Source organism: Microcebus murinus, chromosome 7 (genome assembly GCF_040939455.1).
Source record: "Microcebus murinus isolate Inina chromosome 7, M.murinus_Inina_mat1.0, whole genome shotgun sequence".
Classification (NCBI taxonomy): Eukaryota; Metazoa; Chordata; class Mammalia; order Primates; family Cheirogaleidae; genus Microcebus; species Microcebus murinus.
The window spans coordinates 32933403-32956200 of record NC_134110.1 but is presented as its reverse complement, the minus strand read 5'-3'; positions in this window follow the sequence as shown (position 1 = coordinate 32956200).

The window sequence follows — 22798 nt, the reverse complement described above, 5'->3', positions numbered from 1 at the left end:
CCCAGGACACTCTCACTCAATCGCCTCTTTCCACTGTAGAGCCCTGCCTCCCACGTGGACAATTTCCACTTCATTCTAGGTTACAGCGCTGTAATTGGCATGGAAGAGAATAGAGAAATGCCACTGGGGAATGCTTCAGTTGGTAGTTAATATAAAGGGATAGGTCTCTGTTGGCTTCTTGTGGAAAATTATTTCAAGATGTAATTTTTAAAGTGTAAAGGAAACAGGGCTTGATGCCTTGGTCAGACTAATTACTGCACTGGAAGACATGCTGAGTAGATGGCTTCAAAAAAAAAAAAAAAAACCACAACAAAAAACAGTAGTTCTCCCACTAAGCCACTGGTGGGGGTGCTGGGTGTCACTTTCAAGGGGGGTTGTATGCTGGTTCTTGAGGGGTAAGACTACCAAATTAAATCTGTTTTGTACTATTTTGTGGTGAGGGGATCTTATGCCTCAGCAATGAATGACTCAATAAAAATCTGAATATTTGTTGTACATGTGCCCTATGCTGTCAGGGTTGTCAGCATCAAATCTGAGGACAAAAAATAAACAGGAAAAAAAAAAGAGGTAGTCTTTTCAAAGATATTAAGAATGAAATTGCTGGCTGCTGACCTACACATCTGTGAATTCAGAGCCCCAGATGCTCCCGGCTGGGTGGTCAGGCAGGATGCTCAGTGTGGCACCTGGCTCTGTCCCTCACACGTGGCTGGGCTGTCAGACTGAGGCAGAGTCAGGGAACCCGATTCTAGCTAAGCTCTGCAACTGAGCTACTGGGGACCTTTGGGCATCCCTTAGTCTTTCTGAGACTCACATTCATGTTTGTAACATGAGGGGCTGGGCTTGAACCACTTCACTGTCTCCCTAATAATCATAGTTTTTGTGTATTCATACATCGCTGTTCTTTTATTTAATGTTTGTCCTCCAATTTAATTTAAATCAACTCTGTTTTAAAACTATGCCATTTCCTAAAAAATGCTACTCACAATATCGTGGGTTTGATTTGCTAATTACATGTTTTGTAGCTCACATTGTATCAGTCAGAGAGTCCTTGGTTGAAAGCAAGTGAAAATCATTCTGCATCTTCGGCAGAGAGAGATTTTGTTGGAGAGATATTGGGGGCTCAGGTAACTTTCAGGAGGCTGGAAGGCAGTGAGTATAAAGGTTGTTATGGTTGGCCAGGTGGCAGAACCGCTGCAGCGGTCCTACAGCACCCTGAGCTCTGTGAAATGCCACTGCCACGCCCCTGCCACTACGATGGATATGGCCATCAGCCACCCAGTGTCACCATGTCATCTGCTCAGAATTCGAAATCCTGGTAGGCGTGTCTGTTTGGCGAAGCCCAAGTCACATTTGCACACTGCCTACCTAGGGACAGGAGTGGGAGGGTGAAAATCTGGTCCCTTTGACTTCCATAGGTGTCCAAGGATCCCCAAGAGGACACAGAATGGGAGACGCCCCAATAAGGGGAACAAGGTGCTAATGGAAGACAGATTAAATGGTGGATAGTAAAAAAAGCAAAACAAACAGAAAACCCCACAAAACAAAAAACATGTATTCATTGCATTCATTAAAATAAATATGTAATTATGAAAATAAAAAGTTCATTTGCACACCATAATATCACAAACTCATGTACCAACCAACCCATGCACCACCCCTTGGGAAGCACTGACCAGTTGATCTGAGGACCCTGTAGCTTTGGCCTTTGTTGCACACTGGTGAATACTTCCGTATTGGAAGGGGCAGACTCATTTTTACCTTTCTGTGAAAAACTGACCTTGGTTCTTTTCTTTTGATTTGCTTGGTAGCTATTCTTTGCTTGAAGCTTCAGAACCTGTAGAGAGCCACTCCGCGACTCTTTCAAGTTGACCTTCCACTTCCACCTCACTTTTGATGTGTTCAGACTCTCATGCACCCACACAGCTTTGCATTTCACTAGGATAAGTAGCCAGCAGTTGTTAAAAAGGAAGAACCTGGACCTTTCTAATGACCTTGAGATCCTGCCATCTTTTGATCACAGTGTAGCTCTCTGGAACTCTCTGGGCCATACCAGGGAGTGCATGTTCCCAATGGTCAAGATGTAATCTCACACCAGGGCTCCAGAGACAATGTGTTCTGCACAGGGTGTTGGACATACTCAACTAAGTCAAAGTTTATTCCACTCTTCCTAAACCTGTATTTGGCATTTCCTATTGTTACTAATATAAAACACTCTACATCTCATCAAATAAATGTTAGCTCTGGAAGGAATCTTGGCAATAATCCTCTTCATTTGTATTGATAAAGCCAAGCAGTGGATTATCCAAAGTGACCTCCAAGAGAATGGTACACTGAGCCTAGAATATTCTAGAATCCTTTCCAAAACCCATCATGGAAGTTTTAGTTCAAGTATGAAGTTTCCTTTTTTCTCTCTAACAAACCCCTTTCCCCCTGTCAGGGAATACCATTATGTAATTACTTGATACTTTATGTAGAAAAGTGAAATAAAATTCTTTTCATTGAAGGAGTTCTGGCTTCACAGAAATTAAATACATCTTAATGCACAATCCATTCTTAATAAATGATAAATAATTTCCATGCATGTGTGCATGCATAGCATGCACATACACACATACAAATAGCCCAGACAGAAAATAAATGACTACAAATATTTAGATGTTTTGTTAACAAAAGTGAGTATTGAAAGGTCAAAATCCAAAGTAGGATTGAGAAGAAAAAGATTAACAGCTGGTCTGTTAGCCATTCTTTTTAAGCTGGGGAATCCCAAGGAGAGAAGAATAAAAAAAAAAGAAGAACAAGAAGTGGGGAAAGAAGGAGAATGAGAGGGAGGAGGAGGAGTGGAAAGAGGAGAAGGGGAAGGAGGAGGAAGAGGAGATAGCTTGGTCAAGTCTTAGAAATATTCTACTCAAATTTCTTATGGTTTTCACTAGTAAAATGATATGGAAGTCCTTATTAACAGAATTCTTTCAGCAGGATATACTTGGTTAACTTAGGTTGCTTATAGTAAGCAAATCTGGAATTTATAAATTTCTGGAGCATGGACTTCTAGAAAGTGTCAGTTTCAGGTATGTAATTATCAGAGTATACAATGGAGGTATTTCATGTCAAAAAGCTCCCTTTAGGTGAGTGATGGTACACACACATCACTTAGAGACCTCATGTATGTTAAATCCGGGCATATCCTGATGTGATGTGAAAGGACCCAAGACATGGCACGTCCTGTTTCACCCAAGTACATTACCTGCCTGACCTTGGAGGAATTTGATTGTAAGTATATCATATTGGCTAACACCTAGCTTTAGTGTGTAGCCATGTAATGTCATGTTTTACATATTTTGGTCTCATTTCCCAGAATATGCATATCCTTCTTAGACACTTCGTGAACCTTTGCACATTCTTCAAAATCCAACTTCAGTGCTGTTTGCTCTATGAAACCTTCCATGTTTCTCTCAGTAAGGCTGGTCCACCTTCCTCCGTGCCCCATGAGACTTTAAAGATAATCTCCACTATAGCCTTATAATCATATCCATCATTTTTCTTGTTTAAAAAACTGCCTGAACAAGTATAGTGGGACCTCCCTGAACACAGGACCACCCTCTTTCCCCATTTACCCCTTGGGCATGACATGTGGCAGGACCTTTAATAACTGTGACAAATTAAAGAACCAACCAACTAGACAGTCTGTCTGAACTTCAGAGAAAAATTTAATGCAATTTGTATTTTGTGTAAAACCAAATTTATGATTCTCTGTGTTTGACACATTTTCTGAAGACTACATTATAATGACCAATGTTGAGTTTTGATTTTAAGGAGCCTCTTTTGGCTTCAGGGCAAGCAGCCTATAGAGGAAATAAAAAGTTGTTTAAAGTATAAGAAAATCTGAGTCAAGTATGTTTGAATAAGTGAGTTTAGAGGAACCAAGAGGATATGAGCACCAGAGCTAGCAGTCCAAGCTCCCCAACTTCCTAATAAAAGAGAATCCACATAGACCAACAGGATTACCTAGTTCCAGTCGAGACAGGCTACGCTTCAGTAGCAATCCCCAAATCTATGTGGCTTAACAGCAAACATTTACTGCTTTGCTCTTGCTACATGAACACCATGTGGGAAAAATGGTCTCTTCCCCTGGGTCAGTCAGGCAACTGTGCCAATGGGGGCTCCATCTCAACTGGGCTAGGAAAAGGGAATGTGTGGCCCACACACTGGCCGATAAAAGTGCCACCTGGCAGTGACACACAACAGTTACACTCCCACTTTGTTGGCTAAAGCAGACCACGTTGCCTGGTCTAACTTCAACAGGGCAAGGAAGAGCAATTCTTCCATATGCTAGAAGGAGAAATGTTGAAATACTTATGAACAAACAAGTAACCACCACAAGTGGGGATTTTGCAAGAGGATCTTCAGTTTTCAAAATGTATCATCATCACCTACCTGCTTGTGATGCTCGCCAGTGGATTTCAAAGAGAATTTGACTCCAATCAGCTGGATCCAGGTGCTTCTCCATGGTAGTTTCATAAAGCAAGATTCCTTTGTTTCCAACTGCCACAAGTAAACAGTGTGGCTGTGCGTGGGGGAATATTGGGTGTGTGGAGGCACAGAAGAAGGACACTAAGCTGGACAGGACAGCTGAGGAGTGTGAGCAAAATTGAAGGACCCGCTAGTGTCTGCCCTTTGGACAAGGGCTGGGAAGGTACGAGGTCCTGGAGGAGGGGGATGTGGGTGAGGTCCTCAGCCTTGTGACCCTCTGGTTAGGGCAGGGTGCCTGCCCTAGAAATAAATTGTTTACATGTCATTTACAAATGCGTGATCTTGACTAAATGCCACCTTCTCACTGATCTCAGTTTCCCCCTTTACAAAACAAAGGGATTACAATCAAAATGCCGTATTTAAAAATAGACTTGATAATCTGATTCTAAAATGTGACAAGAGAGTAAAATAGTAAGAATAGTTAAGAGTATTTTGGATAAGAAATCCAGTAAGGTCAACTTGCCTTATCAGAATTAAAATCATACTCTAGAGATATAGGAATTAATTTTGCTTAAAACTTGGCATTATCCAAAGACCGGCCAAATCAATTAAAAGAGAGTCCAGAATCCAGTCTGTGGAGTTTGAGAGGTTATGATAAGAGTTGCACTTCAAACCAGTCAGAGTAGGAGTAACAACTCAAGAAATTATTGTCAAGACAATTTAATAACCATTGAAAAATTTTTACCTATCGAATTCATATCATATATAAAAACAATACCTAGATCTATTAAAGATATGTTCTAAAAACAAAATTTGGAAACTATTATAATAAATATAGAAAAATAGTTTTATTACCTTAGCTTAGGAAAGTTGTCTCCTACAGATTTAAAATTTTTGACACCATAAGGAAAAGACTTTCATATTTAATTATAAAATTTTTTTAAATATCTTTTTTTGTGGGAGACAACAAATTCAAAGAAAGCAACAGAATAAGAAATATATCACAATACATATAATAAATGATTAACAATCAGAATATACAAAAAAATCTCCCAACAAACAATTATTAAAAATCTTCATATCAAAAATAGGCATAGGATATACAAAAATAATTAATACAAGATATATATTATAAAAGGCTAATAAACATATGAAAAAATTCCCAGCCCCACAATATATAAAGGGCACGTACATTGAAATAAAAAGATAGCATTTGTATTAAACCGGTTTTAAAAAAGTATAGTTCATTAAGTCCAGTGTTGCTTAAGTTGCTTGAAGATTGATATTCCCCTGCAGTGATAGAAAATGCAAACTGGTGGAACATGAAGCCAGACTACCTGGGACGATAGCTTGCTCTGCGTGACTTTAGGCAAGTTACTGAACCTCTCTTTGTCCTCTTTTCTCATCTCTAACAGTGTCTATGTTACATGGTTATTGTGAAATTAAATATGATAATCCATAAAAAATGCTGAAAACAATGCCTGGTCCATAGTCAGTGCTCAGTGATGATTAACTTTTATTTACTCACTGTCAGTGAGAATATCAAAATTGGAAATTCATATACCACTTCACTTATAAGAATCTATCCTACAGAAATAAGCACTCATGAGCATAAATTTCTATTTACAAGAATATCTATTTCAACATTTTGAATGGTTAAATTTTGAAAACAACTTAGGTGTTAGTTAAAAGAAGAGGAATCTCACAAATTTTGGCTATCTCCCCTTTGTAGAATTTTATACAACTGTTTACAAGAATGAGCCAGATTCCTATTTATTTGAGATGGAAGCATCGATGAATACACATTATATGAAAACCAAAATAAATCAGAGAATAATTTGAATAGTACAATCTCTGGCAATCATTTCAAATATAATATTTGTAAATATATTGAAATTTTTCTAGAAAGAATCTTATCAGGCTGGTAATAGTAGTTACTTTTGGGGAAGGGAATGAGTTGGAAAATGGTGAAGGATGATCGTAAATCTTGTCTTCAGTAGTATTTGTATTTTTCTACAATATGTATTTCTTTAGATGCTTAAAAACTGTATTTTAAAATTAAATGAGCCATAAAAGCACCAACTAGACGTGCTTCTAACCCAAATATTCCTGCTCTCTAATTTTATCCTCCAGGCACTAGGGAGCCATGGATGGTTTTTGAGAAGGAGATGGACCTGGTTACAGCTGCAGGAATTCTTGAATAAATAGCATTTAGCTTGTTCTGTTTTACTTTCCTCACCTGTGCGTTCCACTGTCTACATGCTGCCTTCTATATTCTTGCCAGCAACAGGCAATTTTTCTTTGATTTTTTTCTTAGCCAAGCATGCAACCTTCAGATTTATTTCTCTCTTAAGGGGTTTATTGTTTTCCTCTTTTCAGACAAAAATTAGTTTCTGAAACCATTTCTTCTCTGCTGTTTGTTGAGCCTCCAGAGAGGTTGCTTACAGCCAAAGAGCTTCATTTCCTCCTCCCGTAAGACGACGAGAGGTGGTGGGAAGCATGGTACAGACGGGGGCAGGGCTGCTGGCCCTGGCTTGGTGCTGGCCTGGGTACTCGGCCTCTCTGAGCCTCAGTTTCCACACTAACAACACAGAGAGGTCAGAGAGCAGAGACCCTAAGACCCCACCCAGTCATGACCATGTAAGGTCCCAAGGGGACACTGAGGAGGCACTGAGTCCTGAAGAACAACTGGATTCTCTCATGGCAAGAGCTCAAAACTTCCCATCCCAGCTGGGCCACCGGGAGAGCACTCAGTCCCTGGACAGTTGCTGGGTAGCGGACTGTTCTATAGCAGAGACCTCTAGTGGACCTGACGCTGCTGTGCCAACCCGCGCCCAAGGCCACAGCGGGCATCACAGAGAGCAAATACCTCCTCTCCTTGGTGGGAGAGGTGTCTTATGGCAATGACGTGCCCTGCCCAAGATCACATGGCTGGCTTGGGGGTGGCACTAGTAGGAACCCCTAAGAAGGACAGAACCCCCACCACCCAGCCTCCCCAATGTCTAACATCTTCCTACTTCTACCTCTCCAGGGAGATTGTTCTCCTGTGAATTGACTTTGGGATTAAACAGATCTGAGTTTAAAACCTTAGTACATCACTGACTAACTTTGTGATTTGATTCTTAAAAAGCTCATACCTTCACAGGGGCTGTTCTCAATCTCTTCTTCTCCCTCCTGTTTGCCTATATCCATCTTGCTCTTGTCCTTTAAAATCTTTACCGGGGACCTTCTCCTCTCTCTTGCCTCTTCCAATCAGGTTTGCTCATCCCTCCTACACTCTTGGTACACCCTATGCTTAATTTGTCTCTCACACTGGACAATGATGCCCTTTTTCCTTCACTCCCGCCCATGCCAGACTGTGAGCTCCAGGTAGAAAGAGAGCCATGTTTTGTACCTCTCCACAGCAATGGGCACAGAGTGCTCAAGGAATGTGAAGTGTGAGAGTTTCACAGTGCAATACAAAAGGCTGTGGGAACACAGTGACGAGAATGCCTCCATCGCACTCTTGCCCTAGTTGTAAATTCCTTAAGGGTGTGGAATTTATCCATGGCAGGCACCTAGCACAGTGTACTCTGCACAGATTGTTGCTCTTAAAATGTTAAACAAAAACCTTCAGGGATAAGTTTTCTTCTATCAGTCATTTACACCTTACTATGAAGTTGATTTTGCCTTGCCTGCCTCTTAGGGTTGTTGGCATTTTAAGTTTCTTTTCTTGTAGAGCTAAAAACTTGTTCAGGGTCAAGCATCAATAAAGAGGAGGGGAGGGAGGGGAGAAAAAGGGAGGGTAGAAGAAGGGAAATCAGCTTCTCTGAAAAGACCAGTTTAGCCCCTGGGCCCATGCCTCAGGCTGACTTCTCCTCCCAACTCAGTTCTTTTTTTGTGCATTCAAGCCTTCCTGTGACCCTCCAGGAGACTAGGATCTCAGCAAGACGCCCTCCTCACACTCACATCTCCATCCTGTGCCTGCCAGAGGGGTTTGTTTGGTTGTTTACGTGCTGAGAGAAGCAGCCCTGATTTGGAGGGAAGTGTGAGCAAACAGACCCGAGGCGATTTCTTTTCTCCTAGACTCCCTCTTGGAACAACTGTCAGCTGCCTCCTTCCTCCCTCCTGTCCTCCCTTGGAGAGCTTTAATGTCAGGAACACTGAGTGGAGATTGCGGATCTGAGTCACAGTTTCACTACTGGCTAGCTCTGTGACATTCTGCCTTGGCTTCCCCATCTGTGAAATGGGCAAAAGTCCTTGTCATCTCTTCCACTATGCAGTCAGTTCAGGTAAATGTATCAATTCCGATAATGTCATGAATGCAGGGAAATGCTTCATACCTTGTTGATGGTAGGTGCTGCAGCTACAGAAATGCCTCAGACAGTTTGTGGGAAGTATTAAATGAGGCAACATGGAGCAGCAATCAAGGTGTGGAATTTTATTCCAGAAGACATTTTGTCCATGCTCAGGACCTGTGCCCTCCTGACCCACAGAGTTGGGCTCGCTGGAGAGCACTAGGGTGCAGGGTTGGTGACAGTACGTGTTCCTCTCCTCCTTCCAAGCCACACCAGACATCACTAATCAAATCCAGATGTCATCCAAGGACTCGGCTCAACCCAGAGCACTTGGGAGCCACTGACCATCAGCCAGAAGCTGAAAGCCACACTCCATTGCAAGAAGAAAAAGCACAGCATTGGAGTCAAGCCAACGTGGTTTGAATCCTGATTCCTCTGAAATATCGAGCAAGTTTGACAATCTCTTTAAATCAAAGTGTGTCTCTGCATCTGTATAAAGAATATATTTCTGCTGACCTCACAGATTTCTTGTGATAACTAAACAATATTAAATATTATAAAAGAGCATTCAAATAGTGGGTACTTAATAAATACTCATTCTCTACCTTGCTGTTCCAGTTCTAAACAAGCCCTTCCTCTGATCCTCAGTTTTGGTCATCTATAAAACATGATTATTAATGCCATTCCCCCAGGGTTGTTTGGAGATTCAAAGTGCTTTCCTTTGTGTATGACAGCTCTAAGAAGTTTGAAGTCCTGTCTCCCATTCTTGTCACTCTCCTCTGCCCACTACTGAACCAATGTGGCTCCCGGCTGTAGGTCCATCTTGCCTCAGTTTCCCCCATCCTCTGGCTAGTTTTAAAAAATCAGTTAGGGTGAGTTGGAGAAAGGCCATTATCTCCCAGCAAACCAAAGAGCTTGATCTTGGTTCAATGTGCGTACAGAGAGTGGGTCTTGGAGGGAGGGAATAGGTGAGTTTATCCAGGTAGCAGTGGCCCCCAGCACCTCTTAGTCTGCTCCAGCCTGGAGCAAGGGGAGAGGAGGCCAGAGCTCATATGTCCCTTAGAACTCTTGGATGTCTGGTCTTCCCTCAGGCCCAGTACCCTCAGCAGGTACTTGGGTACCTCAGAAAATAAGGGTCCCAACTGATCTTGGGAAGGAAGATGGCAGAAGAGGCCGGCATATCTCAAAGGTTTCCCCAGTTATTCTTCCTTCCCCAGTGGATCCCACCAGGGCCTGACTAGGGTGAACTGGGAGAGATTCCTGGGGTGTAAACTTTAAGGAGTCCTTCAGTCTCAGGGTCCTGCAGGTGCCCACTGTACACTCGATAGTGAGGGAATCTTAGATGTAGTGCTCTCAGTTCCCTGCGTGCCTCACCCTAGCCACGGTCCAGGCAAGTATAGAAGGAATTGATTGAAAGCGTAAGGGATTGGGGACATTTGAGGGATTGGGCTTTAGACTCAGGCCTTCTGAGTTCGAACTCCAACACCACCATTTGAGTTGTGGGACTTCACATAATTTAACTACAATATTTTTTTTTTCTCATTTGTAAATTGGAGATAATAATAGTACTATCCTCATAGTGGTGATGTGAGGGTTAAGTTAAGCATTGCATTAATGTAACCAAGGAAGCACCAGTGAGAATTAAAGAACACTTTTTATCAGACTGTGCAAGATTGAAAATAACAGACATCTCAAGGGAAGAGAAAAAGAAGAAATTCCTCCCAGGTGTCAGGTTCTATGCAAGGTGCCTCATGTATGTTTTTCCATGTTCACCCTCAAAACTGTTCTCTATGGCATCATGATTCCTACTTTCATGTGTTAAGAAACCAAGGCCACAGAGGATAAGGAACTTGTCCCCAGATGTTCTGTTGGCAAGAAGAGGTTATGGTATTTGAACTCATGTCCCTGACATTCAAAATCCTTTGTTCTTTCCTTCCACTTCCACCCTAAAGCCATCTCTGATTGGAAATCCGTAGACTGGAGGCATGGTTCCTCGGCTATTTATTCATTAGAATGACCTGTGTGGTGTTTTACACATACACTTGCCAGAGTTCTAGTTGTGGATTAGAATCAACTGTGAATCTGCGTTTTTAACAGGCAGCCCTGGCACGAGCCAGCTCTGACAGGTTTGCGCACCACAGCGGGCTGGGTGACCTCTGTGCTCCCTTCTGCCTCCAATTTTCTAAGTATAGCCTCAAGAGAAAGTGAGAGTGAAAGTGATTATCACATTGCAAGAATAAAGTGCCTTTCTAAGAAAAGGCTGGCACTTTCTAAGGGACATATAATTAAAGCCCAATAGATTAGGATTCTTTTAAGAAATGACTAATACAAAGATTAAGGCACATCTGATATAGCTTCTTGAATGGCTGCTCAAAGATTTATAGGCAAAGGATAAATCAGCTCTGATGAGAGGGAAGAAAATGCACCTTATCATCTTGCAGTGGAAGGCAAAGTGTGCAGAAAAGGAATCTCGGCTGGCAATCTTCAAGCCAGGCACCAGAAGGGCTTTTGCATGTATATATATCCTGGATGAAGAGAAAGAAAATCCCCTTCAAGAGAGTGGGGCAGGTTTGGCTGTCAGTCAGGAGTCAGTTGACGTGGCATGTCAAATTTCTTTCTTGGGCAGGTTTTTTTTTTTTTTTTTTTTTTTTATCACACATGGAAAATGAGCAAAGGAACTTAGAGTAATTAGGAGGTAATGAAGTTGTCAGAATAAGCTATTGACCGAAGAGCAGACAAGGGAATAGATGAAAAATTTAAACGGTTTCTAATTTAGCTGATCTGGAAGCTGTGCATCCTTTGGCCATATGGGAATTATCCTCTGTGCCTAATGAATGAGTTTTTCTGGGCAAAGCAGGGAGCATCCCAGAAGACAAAGAAAGAAGGAATTGGAATCAAAGTCCAACACAGTAATGGTGAGAGTAATAGAAATTATAATTAATCCCTTACATTTTTATCTGTTTTTGCAAAGCACCTGAACATAAATTATCTTGTTCAACTTGCACAGAAACCTAAGAGGGAAGAACCATCCACAGATGTGAGTATGAAAATGCAAGGTAATGCAATGCCTTGCCTAAGGGTCATGCCTTACCCTTACTAGTGCAGAATTGGGACTTGAATTCTGGTCCTTCCAGCCCAAGGCAAGTGTTCTTCTCATTGCAAATTGACACGGGGGACATCAAGGGTAATTGGAGTAAAGAAATTGACAAGCCAGTTAAATTAGATCTGTGTAACTAAAATGGCCAGACCCTGTTTCCTTCTTTCTACATCCTTCCTTTTCTGACTCTCTAACTCTTGCTTCTCTTTCTTCATTGTTTAAGAGTTTTAACTGAAGGAAGTGGGTTCTCAAGAACCTGGCCTTCCTCTGTTTCTGCTGGCTGGTGCTGCCAGGAGCGAGAAAGAGATGTAGAGGATAATCATTTACTCATCATGGGTCCTGAGCTTTGCCCACAGGGTCTTTCTCATTCAGTGCTCAAAATTATTCTGTGAGGTGTGTGTGATTGTCCCCTGTTACGAATATACAAACTAGGATCCAGAAAGACTAGGAAACTTGCTTGAAAACTCAGATAGTGAGTTGTGCAGCCCACTCAGTCTCTCCAAAACCAAAATTCATGTTCTTTCCACTTTCCAGGCCATGTTGGCTGGAGGACAACAGGCTACAAAGATAAAAATGTAGCCTAGAAAGCAAAGGCTGAGAGTGAATGTGACTCAAGTAGTAAGTTTGCAAAGAGCTGCCTTGTCACCAGTACATAGCCTGCCCAGGCCCTGCACCTGGCCCATAAATGTGGCTCTGCAGAAATCTGTCCAGCTCTGATCTACTTGGTACACAGCCTTCCCTGATGGTCTCTTCCATGTCACAGCTACAACCACCCCTTTCTTATCGATAGCTCCCCAATGTGCACCTTTGGCTGGACTTTTTCCCTGAACTTAAAATTTTCATAGGCAACCATTTAAACACTGCTCCCCACCACCACCACCCTTCTGCTTACCTGCCTCACTTCCATGTCACGGTCAGCATACCTGAGGGCAGTAAGATTGCTTTCCCTGCCCTGGGTTACGCAAGTCACGGGCTTGTGTGGAGTCTTGAACTCAGCCATGTCCTTTGTGCTCCACACTGAATTGCGCACCAAGGTTGGGGTAATTCTGTTTCTTAAACTTCTCTTGAAACCATGCATTTCCTTCCAGTCCTGATGCCAGCCTTAGGTCAGTGCCTGATCCTCTCTCATCTGTGCAGTTGCAGTGGATTTATAGGCAGTCTTGTGATACCTACTCTTTCTCATCTCCAATCAATATTCCACCATAATGCTGGAATGATCTTTCTAGGAGGAGTGAATGTCTGAGTGTGCCATGTGCCCACTTGTGGCTCCCGTTTGATTTCATGATAACGTTCGGGTTACACAGCTTGTGATTGAAGGATATTTGTTCTCTGATTTCCTTCCTTGCCTCATCTCCTGCATTTGCCATCTGCACTTGAAGCTCCAGAAAGTCTGAACTTCCTACGGCACCCAGGACATTCTAGCCTCTCTCCTAGCCTTATGCCTGCACCTGCTGCTTCCTCTGCCCATAGCACCCATCTATTTCTTGTCCTTCAGAAAATCCCTATTTATCCTTGAAGGCTCATCTCAAGTCCTAACTCCTCTGTGAAATGTTTCCTGACTCGTCCAGGAAAACGTAAGTGCATACCCTTCCCCCTCTATTTGCTCTGCACCTTGTCACACACCTGTATCCAAGCCATTGTCATACTGCATAGCAACATCTTGTGGGAATGTCTGTCTTCCCCCTTAGACTGGGAGCTCTTCAGGGCAAAGAACAAATATCTATTTATGTTGGTGTCCCCATAAGGGCCAAGAAAAAATAAACACATCTTGAATTGATTTAAGTAATTATCCATTCTGTAAATCTCTCCCTGACCCCAGCACACTGTGATACAACACACCTAGAGCACAATATGTCTTCATTAGGTGATTAATAAAGTGTTTTTCCATTTGAGCAGAGGCAGTAAGGTTTTATTTATGACTCTCCTCTAAATTTTTGCCAAATGAAAGTTTACTTACCCTATCTTTTCTCTGTTCTTAAAATTGGCCCCCCCAGTAAATAAATTCTGCACAAAGAGATATTTCATATAAAACTGAATTGATACTATACACACCTATCGGAATGACACAATAAATGATAATATCAAGTGGGAGCAAGGATCAGAAGCAACTGAAAATTTTATGCATTGCTTGCAGATTGCAAAATATTAATAACACAGCCATTCTAGAATGAAATGTGGCAATTTCTTATAAAGGTAAATACACACTTATCATATGACCCAGCAATCCTACTCTTATTTACCCAAGCAAAATAAAGACTCAGGTTCACACAAAAACTGTACACAAATATTTATGACAGTTTTATCTATAATCACCATCAACCTAAAAATAACTCAAATGTACTTCAATTTATGAATGAATAAACAAACTGTGGTACATCCAAACAAAATACTAATACTCATCAACAAAAAGGAATGAACTACCTAACCTATTGGGTACACATGAAGTTCAGTATGGACCATACGTGTGGATATACTTTAGGAGCTTTGAAGCACATGAAGATGTTGTTATTATCATTTTCAGTCTGATGAATACTCTGAACTAGACAAAGAAATAAAACAGACTTATTTTTCTCCAGTCACTTCCTAGAGTTGAATTCTTCCATCTTATCCCTTGGTAGCTTCCTGGGAAGATTCATAACTCTCCTATCGCACCAGGAATAAAAAGTCCAGGCTGGCTAGTCCAGTTGAAAATGTCAATCTCCTACCAAATGTCATCTCACTTCCTCCCTGTCCCACAGCTCCAGGCTGATGTCAGTCTCAGGGCCTTGGTGTAGGGAGGTGGGAGGATTTGCATTGCTATTCCTCTTCCATTCCCTCCTCAAGGTCCCCACTTCTTCTAGAAAAGGGATGGGGGAAGGGAAAACAGCTGTTATGGACCAAATGTTTGTGTACTCCTTGAAGCTCTGACCCCCAAGGTGATGGTTTTTACAGGTGGGGCCTCGGGAAGATAATGGGGTTAGTGTCTTTGTGAAATAAGGAAGAGAAGCCAGAGCGCTCTCGTGCTTGCTTTCTCTCTCTCCTCTCTCTCTTACTCTCTCTCTCCCTCTCCATGCATATACACTGAGAAAAAGCCATGTGAGGACACTGCAAAAAGGCAGCCATCTGCAAGCCAGGAAAAGAGCCCTCTCTAGGAACTGAACACTGTTGAACCTTGATCTTGGACTTTCCAGCCTCCAGAACTGTGAGAAAATAAATGTCTGTTGTTTAAGCCACCCATCTATGGTATTTTTATATGGCAGCTGAGCCAACTAAGACAGCTTCTAACTGGCTTGGCTTTCACTGGCCTCTGGTGGAGCTTCTGTCTGTCCAGCACTGCTGTCTCTCCCACAAGGCTGTGGATGGGCATTCCTGGGAAGAGGGCTTCAGGGCTACACAGCACCAAGGTGCAGGAGAGCACCCTGGCGTAGCCTCTTCTGGGGCCTCTCTACTCCCACTCCTGCCAGGCCAACTCTCAGCCTGGTGCAGCTGATGGCACTGCCCCCCCCCATCCCCTGCTTGCCCAAACAAATCAGCAGGTCACTGCAAAAGTTGATATCCATCCTCAGAATAGGGTGCTAGTCCCCTTTTGGTAGTCATCCTCAGCCAATATGAGAAGTTCTCATGGAGTTCTTTTTTCTTGGCTTTGGGGTTCAGAGACCCATCCCCTGCCACATTGACTAAACTCCATTTATGCTTCCCTGGGACAATTCTTCTACTTCTGTGGGTTGGAGAAGGGATGGGATAATGGTGGGTTCAGCAGAGTCAGCTCAGCTGTGTCTCAATAATTGTGGGAAAGACAGTTAAGTAATCTTATCTGAGATAGAGGACTTTTAAGGCAATCCTAGATTCTGAAAATATAACTCATGCACAAGTCATTTTCTCATGCATCATAACTTTAACAAATACAAATGAAATACCTACTACATCTTATAGGAGTGATGTTTGAGAGACAGCTACAAGCAAACTCTGTAAGGGTTTTATCCATGCAGGATACTGGCATGAACAAAGGCATGGATGGGCATGAAACCATGGGGGATTGCAAGTACTCAGTAGGACTGAAGCATGAGATGTGAATTAGGACTCACTCTGGCACAGGGGACAGTAACCCAGCTCCAACTGCACTGAGTAGAGGGAGGTAATGTCTTGGACCATGTGATAAAAAGTATGATGGAAGTGAGTCCAGGCCCATGAGAAATGCTGCAAGAAGCTGTCCCTCTTAGTCTCGTGGCTCTCCTTTTCTCCTCTCTTCTATGCCAGCCTCACTCCCAAGCTGTTGTCTCCATGTCAAGGGCTCTAGCTGCACCTATCTCCCATTTTCTCAGGTTCAAAATAAGACTTGATTTCACTGACAGAGGTTTTAGAGTTGGCTCTAATTGGCTCTGGTTTGTGCACTTTGGCATTTCTGAACAAATCACTGAGGCCACAGGGATGCACTATTTTGGTTGGTCAGGACTGGGTCACTTGGCAACTCTGATGTCAAAGATTGAGTACATTCCACCTAAACCACAGAGACTGAGATTGGGGGAAGGCAGTCCTCCAAGGTAAATTCAGATATCATTTTCAGAACAAGGCAGAAAGATGACTGAGTAGACAGTCCACAATATCCACTCCAGAGAGCATCTGGGAACTGGGAAAGGAAAGGGCTGGAGGGTGGGCAGAGACAGATCATGACAGAGGCTTAACTCTATCCCGAGGGCAGGCAGGAGCCAGGAGTAGCCAATTTATGCTTTTGAAAGATCATTTTGACAGCAGGGAGAGGATGGACTTGAGTTGGGTGATGGTAGTGGGTGGTGGGTGAAGGGGGACTAGGAATCAGAGACTTCTGCAATGGTCCTCTTCAGTCACTAGGAAAGCCTGAACTAAGGCAAAGTCCCAGAGTTGGGAAGAACAGAATGGATTTAAAATACGCTTAGGTGTAGAGTATAATGGATGTGGAGACCAATCACTTGTGCTGGGTGAGGGCACAAGCCCATGACTGTAGGCGAGGAGTCCCTGGGCTCTGTGGGCTGTGGTTGGCCCAGATCCCAGAGAAGTGCAGGCTTCTCCAGTGCTGGGCCTGCTGAGCTGCTAAAGGGCAATGCCAGAGTAACAGGGTCTATCTGTTCAGGGCCATGGTCATGTCGAAGTCTGGACAGGACATTAAGGGCAAAAGTCCTGGGAAGCTTGTCAGCTTGTCATTCCAAAGCTCCAGAGAGCTTTGGTTATCCAGCCTCAGGAAAATGAAAGTAACTTTTGATGTTAGTGAAGATGAGTTCAACAGAGGCCAGTTTCTTTAGCAAAAAAAGGCAAAATAAACCAAAGCAATTAGTTTCACATAGTGCAAATGTTACACTGGTCCTCGGAATTGCAAATCTCCTTCAGACTCTGTTCAAATTATGAAGTTTGACTTAGAAAATTGGAGGAAACAGCAGATATATAATCCATTTTCACTTTTTATTATTGAACAAAAGAAATGTTGTCAGAATTAATAAACATATACCATAATCACACACTGGTGATACCAAGGTTTAGATTCAGAGAATAATCCAATTTTAAGTTTTTTCAAGTCAACAGACATTTTTTTAAATTTTCTACTCTTCACCAGATACTATGAAAGGTGCATATAGAGTTAGAAATAAGGTGTGTTGTTCCTATAAGTTTAGAAATAAGGTGTGTTATTCCTATAAGGTGTGTAAGGAATAACACACCTTATTTCTAACTCTAACAACAATTTTGCCACTGGGCTATAATTCTCAAATTATGATTGAGGAAATGGAAGCCAAGAGAAGACCAGCAACTTATCCCAGATCAAAGAGGAATAAAGTGCACATTCACTTTGCCCAGGGGGAACTTATGAAGATCAGGTGTAGGAATGAATGGTAAAACATCTTGTGAATTGCAAAGGTTTGTATAAATGGAATTGACTATTGTTACTACTTTTATCCAAGTGCTTGCCAACACAGAGCACTTTAACATGCATATTCCTTGTACAGGAAAATACAATGAAATGCTGGTTTATCCATATAGCCCCCGACTCCAGCCCTAAGCCCACCCCTTCGAGATCTAAATGCAAAGTGGATTAATATGTTGGTGGAGAAGCTGATTTATCCTGAGTGGCGCTACTCAGTCAGCAGGGTGGAGAAGAAAGAGGTGATGCTCTTGAACCTGGAAGATCCAAGTACAAGAAGAAGGTGTGAAATCGGAGTCACCAAAGAGCCTGAGTCCCTTTATGCATCATGCCACAGCACATGCTCCTGCTTACCGAATGAGGCATAAACCCCTCACTTTGGCCAACAAGTCTTGCATGGTTTGACTGCCACCCCCCCGGAGTTTGTCTCTTGTTTGCCCAGCAATAGTTGCTTTCCCATCTTTCTCTTTCTTGGACACGCCACATTCATCGCCTTTGGGTGGATTTTGCCTGCAATGCACTTCCCCTGAACTTTCTTTTACTTTTATTTTTCTAGCACTTACCGACTTTGAACATACCATGTGATTTTCTTGTTTATCATGTTTATTTTCTATTGTTATCATTCCCCCTTCTACAAAAAGTTCCATGAAGTTAGGATTTCCTTGTCTCTGTTCACTGACTTATCCCAACTGCCTCAAACTGGGCTGGCAGGTGGTGAATTTTCAACAGACATTTGCAGAAGATATAAGTGAGTGTCACCTTTTGCAGAATCTCAATGTCCAAAGCAGGGAAAAGCTACACCTGTCTGGATGAAGGAGGTGAAAGGGCTGAGACCTCAGTGATGTTCTCTTCAAGACCTCAGGAACATAGTTTAAATTCCACTGCTTCAGGGACCCTGAAAGCCCCAGATGGTTTTCATATATATATTTAGTGTGGCTTACAACTTGTTACCTATTATCTATTACAAAATTTGTTTCACAAACACTTTCACTGAGTTTGTTTTTGTTTTTGTTTTTGTTTTGAGACAGAGTCTCACTTTGTTGCCCCAGCTAGAGTGCCATGGCATCATCAGCCTAGCTCACAGCAACCTCAAACTCCCGGGCTCAGGCGATCTTCTTGCCTCAGCCTCCCATTTCACTGATATTTAACAAGTAATGTCCCCTTAAGACCATTCAGTGGGAAAATAAAAATATAGAAGCAAACAGATTTCTTTCCTGCAGAATTTCTCAGATCCTTTAATATGCTCACAAATGTTGTGAATTTCCAAGAGGGTCTCAGAATATTTCCCAAATTTATTTGACCCCAAAACCCTTTTTCTATGGAAGGTCTGGTGAGACACACTCTGGGAATGCTGATCTGTCTGCTGGTGTCAGCCGCCAGCTCACTGCTGTTAACAATTTTAATCACCATGAATATTAAACTCATAACTCTTATTTCAATCACTGATACATTAATATCAACCCTTCATTTATACGATCATAATTATTAACTATTCATTTTAAGTGATTAGCTGCAGTTCCCCTCTTAGTGCACATTGATTAAACTGCAGTCCTGACAAGAGGTGAAGGTGGTGGACAGGTGCAGTGAGCACCCTGGTGGGACCTGGATCTGGTCCTGGCTTTACCAGAGGTGTGTGACTTGAGGCAAGTAACAAACCTTCTTAGCCTCAGTTTCTTTTTTGTTAACTGAGCTGTTCTGAGTCAATCTGAGTGTTGAAGCTAGTACGATTCCTCCGGTGTGTCGCAATGAGGAAACGAAGCACATGTTTCCCTGTCCCCACCCATCATAGCTCATGCATTACACCTCTGATGCGTTACACCATGTAACCTGGGTTACACCAGCTGATGTGTATTGTTCACACACTATGTGCCGGGCACTGTCTGTGTAGTCCCTGTCATAATGCAAAAACCAGTAACAAATCCATTTAAAATAAATTGGAATAATGAAGGAGAGACTGACTGGGGGATACTTTATTCCATGAAGTTTCTAGCTTCAGTGTTTTATATAGCTCCATCACCCAACGCACACACACACAATACTAATGTGTGTGTTAAAAATGAAAAACATTATGTTGCAAGAACTTAAATGAGTGTAAGAGACCAGGCAAGCTGAAGGAGTTTAGAGAAAGGAGAGATTATCTTTTCCCAAGCAAGGTTGTGAGGTCAGAGCTGGAGGGTGTTCTCTACTCAGCAAGAGCATTTCCATCTGTAATGAGAAGCAGGTCCCCAAAGGTTGAGTATGAGTCAACAGCCCAGAGGTAGAATGTCAGTTGGATCTGCTTGGTTGTTAAGAGCTCAGACTGGGAAAACAGCAAGAACATTTCCTTCTCCAAATGCTGTCAGGAGTCCCTGAGAAATACGATACTAGAAATCAGACAGTCACCTTCTTGATCTTGTCCCTCCACATGGGACAGTCAATAGCTGAACCCACCTTTCAATGGAGAAGTAACAGAGCATTTCAACCTAAAATACTTCTGAGTCTTGGAGCCTGTCTGAATCCTGCAGGTGACATATCAAATATACATGAGAGAAGAGTCTGACCATATATACTTGCACTCATCAGGAAATTACAAAGAATGTCTCCAAAAAATTTAAATCTAAGGGTGCAGATAAAACATCCTCAAATAGAGATGCATCCAGACCCCATTTTCAAAAACCTAGATGAGATTCTGCTTAAGAAAGATGTTACCCAAGATTGGGGATGGGGTGGTAAGCTGTCTTCCTGAGTTCCAGGACTTGAGGAGCAATTCTGAGCCCAAATCCTTAAAACATGCCACAAATTAAGGCCAAAGAAATCAATCTCAGTGTAACAGGCAAGTGCAAGGTCACGCATCTGAGCCCCGTGCCAAACATGAATGGGAAAAACAGTACAAACAAATAAGGGGGGTCCTTTAGTCACGACCCATAATTCTCCAAGGGATATTTGGCACATCCTTTCCTCATACTGGGCTTCAGTTTTTCCATGTGCAAGATTAAAGAGTTGGTAAAAGATAGAATATGGTAGTTGCATAGCATGGATTTCTGCACTCGTGCCTAAAGACAGGCATCATCATTTGATCAGAGCATGCTCACCCACTAGGCCCAGATCGTGTCTCAGAACCTTTACAACATTGTGCTCGAAAAACGACACCAGAGATGGCCTGGGTATCCCTGCATTAGTAATGTCAGGAATTCCTTCCAGTGAAAACATGCTTTTTAATTCTATGAAAAGCATTCCTCTTTACATGGAAGAATTTGGGTCATTCCATTTTCCTCTCACCCTACTAGTGCCACCTGCACAGGTTTCCTTCAAGCCATGTAAATGACAGTTTTTAAATTGCTGCCCAGAGTGTCCTCACCCTGAGTCATGCTTCCCAAGGTATTGAACCTGAAGGCCACCCATCACCTGAAGTCCTTGATGCTGTGGGCAGTCTTTCCAGTGAAAAATCCACTGTGAAGTCAAAGTCATAGGTGCTGAGGGGCATCTCAATGACTAAATCTTGACTGCTTTTACAACAAAACACGTTCTTAATTGGACTTCTTTGGAGACCACCTCCTCTGTGGTGTTTCGAGGAATATTCTTGCCTGGCACCCTTGTGCAAAGGATGTGTCACAACTGTTAGTGCTAATTATCCTCTGAAGGGGAGAGGAGAGAGACCCTAACCAGCAGCTGGCTCCGCAATCTAGGTCAACTCTCTGGAGTTGGTCTTTTGTTGTTTCAATTTCCTCAAGCTCCTTATTAGGAGAAACCTACCTACGGCCTCTTGACCAACTGGGTCCCAGATGAATGGAACATTTGATTTTCAGTAAACTTTTCAGAGCCCTCCTCTCAAACTGCAAGAGGAAAATGATTGCAAAACAAGTTGACATGAAGAAACTCAGAACAACATAAGATGCTTATGAAAAAAAATGTGGTCTTACCACATTTGTTGTATTACTGTGTGATTTGTTTGTTTGTTTGTTTGTTTGTTTTAGTTGCTTAAAACAGCAGCCATGTGTTTGCCATGTTTCTTCCATGGGTCAGGAGTGCAGTCTGGGCTCAGCAGAGATGGTTCACATCTGTTTTACATTGTGGCGGCTCAGGTTGCTTGACTAGGGTTAGAGGATCCAAGGTGGTCTCACTCACCTGCCTGGGGCCTTAGTGCCAGCTGTTAATTGAAAGCCTTGCTCCATCTCTACCAGGCATCTTTCTCTCCAGGTGGTCTGTCCTCACCCAGGGATCTAGACGCCTTTTTTCATGGCAGCTGACTTCTAAGAATACACGTTATTTTCAAAGCTTGCATTTGTACTCTCCCTAAAACAGTAGTCTGAGGAGGAACATCAAGACATTGTGGGCACCAATAACAGGGGTAAGGAGGAGGAATCTTTGATTTGTGCTCCTAACATCAGGATATGGTGACTGTCACCCTCCAGGCTTCTTCTGGTTTTGAGATGCAAAGCAAGTAGGACAGGAAAGCAGTGGGTAGTCTTCATTAATTGCCTTTCTTTGGTATGAAGTAGAGCAGAAGTCTCCATGTGTCTCAGTGTGAGATTTCTCCAAACTTCTCCCCAGTACACAGCATGATGGAGTATAACCATTTGTCAATTATAAGCCCATCCTTCAAATCCACTGCCCACATGTACTCTCTCTGAGTTTATCTCATTACCCACCTGGCTGCAGACTTCAACAGCTGTTCCATTGCCCCTAAAGAATCCACTTGTACCAAACCATTAGTGAGCAATGTGGATTAATTGACAATTATGGAATGAAAAAAATTTTACATAGCACAACCCTCAGCAAAATTAAGAAGAAATATGTTTCCCCTGTTAGACATTTCTCTTTTCTAAGTCCCTTCTCCTTCACTGGATCTCTGGGAATATTTTCCCTCTTTCATTTCCTCCCACTACACCCAGCCTTCCTGGATTTCCTCACCTCTGCCAGATGTTCCCAGGTCCTCCAAATTCATCTTGCCTCTATAACCCAGAGCGATTCAGCTCCTTCCTCCTAAATGCTTGACCTTTCTTAGCAAAACATTTTTTTTCTGTTTTAAGAGTTCAGCCATTCTGACCTAGTTCCACCCATGTGTTCCACCATCAGTAGCACCACCATCATCATGACCAAGCAACATGACAC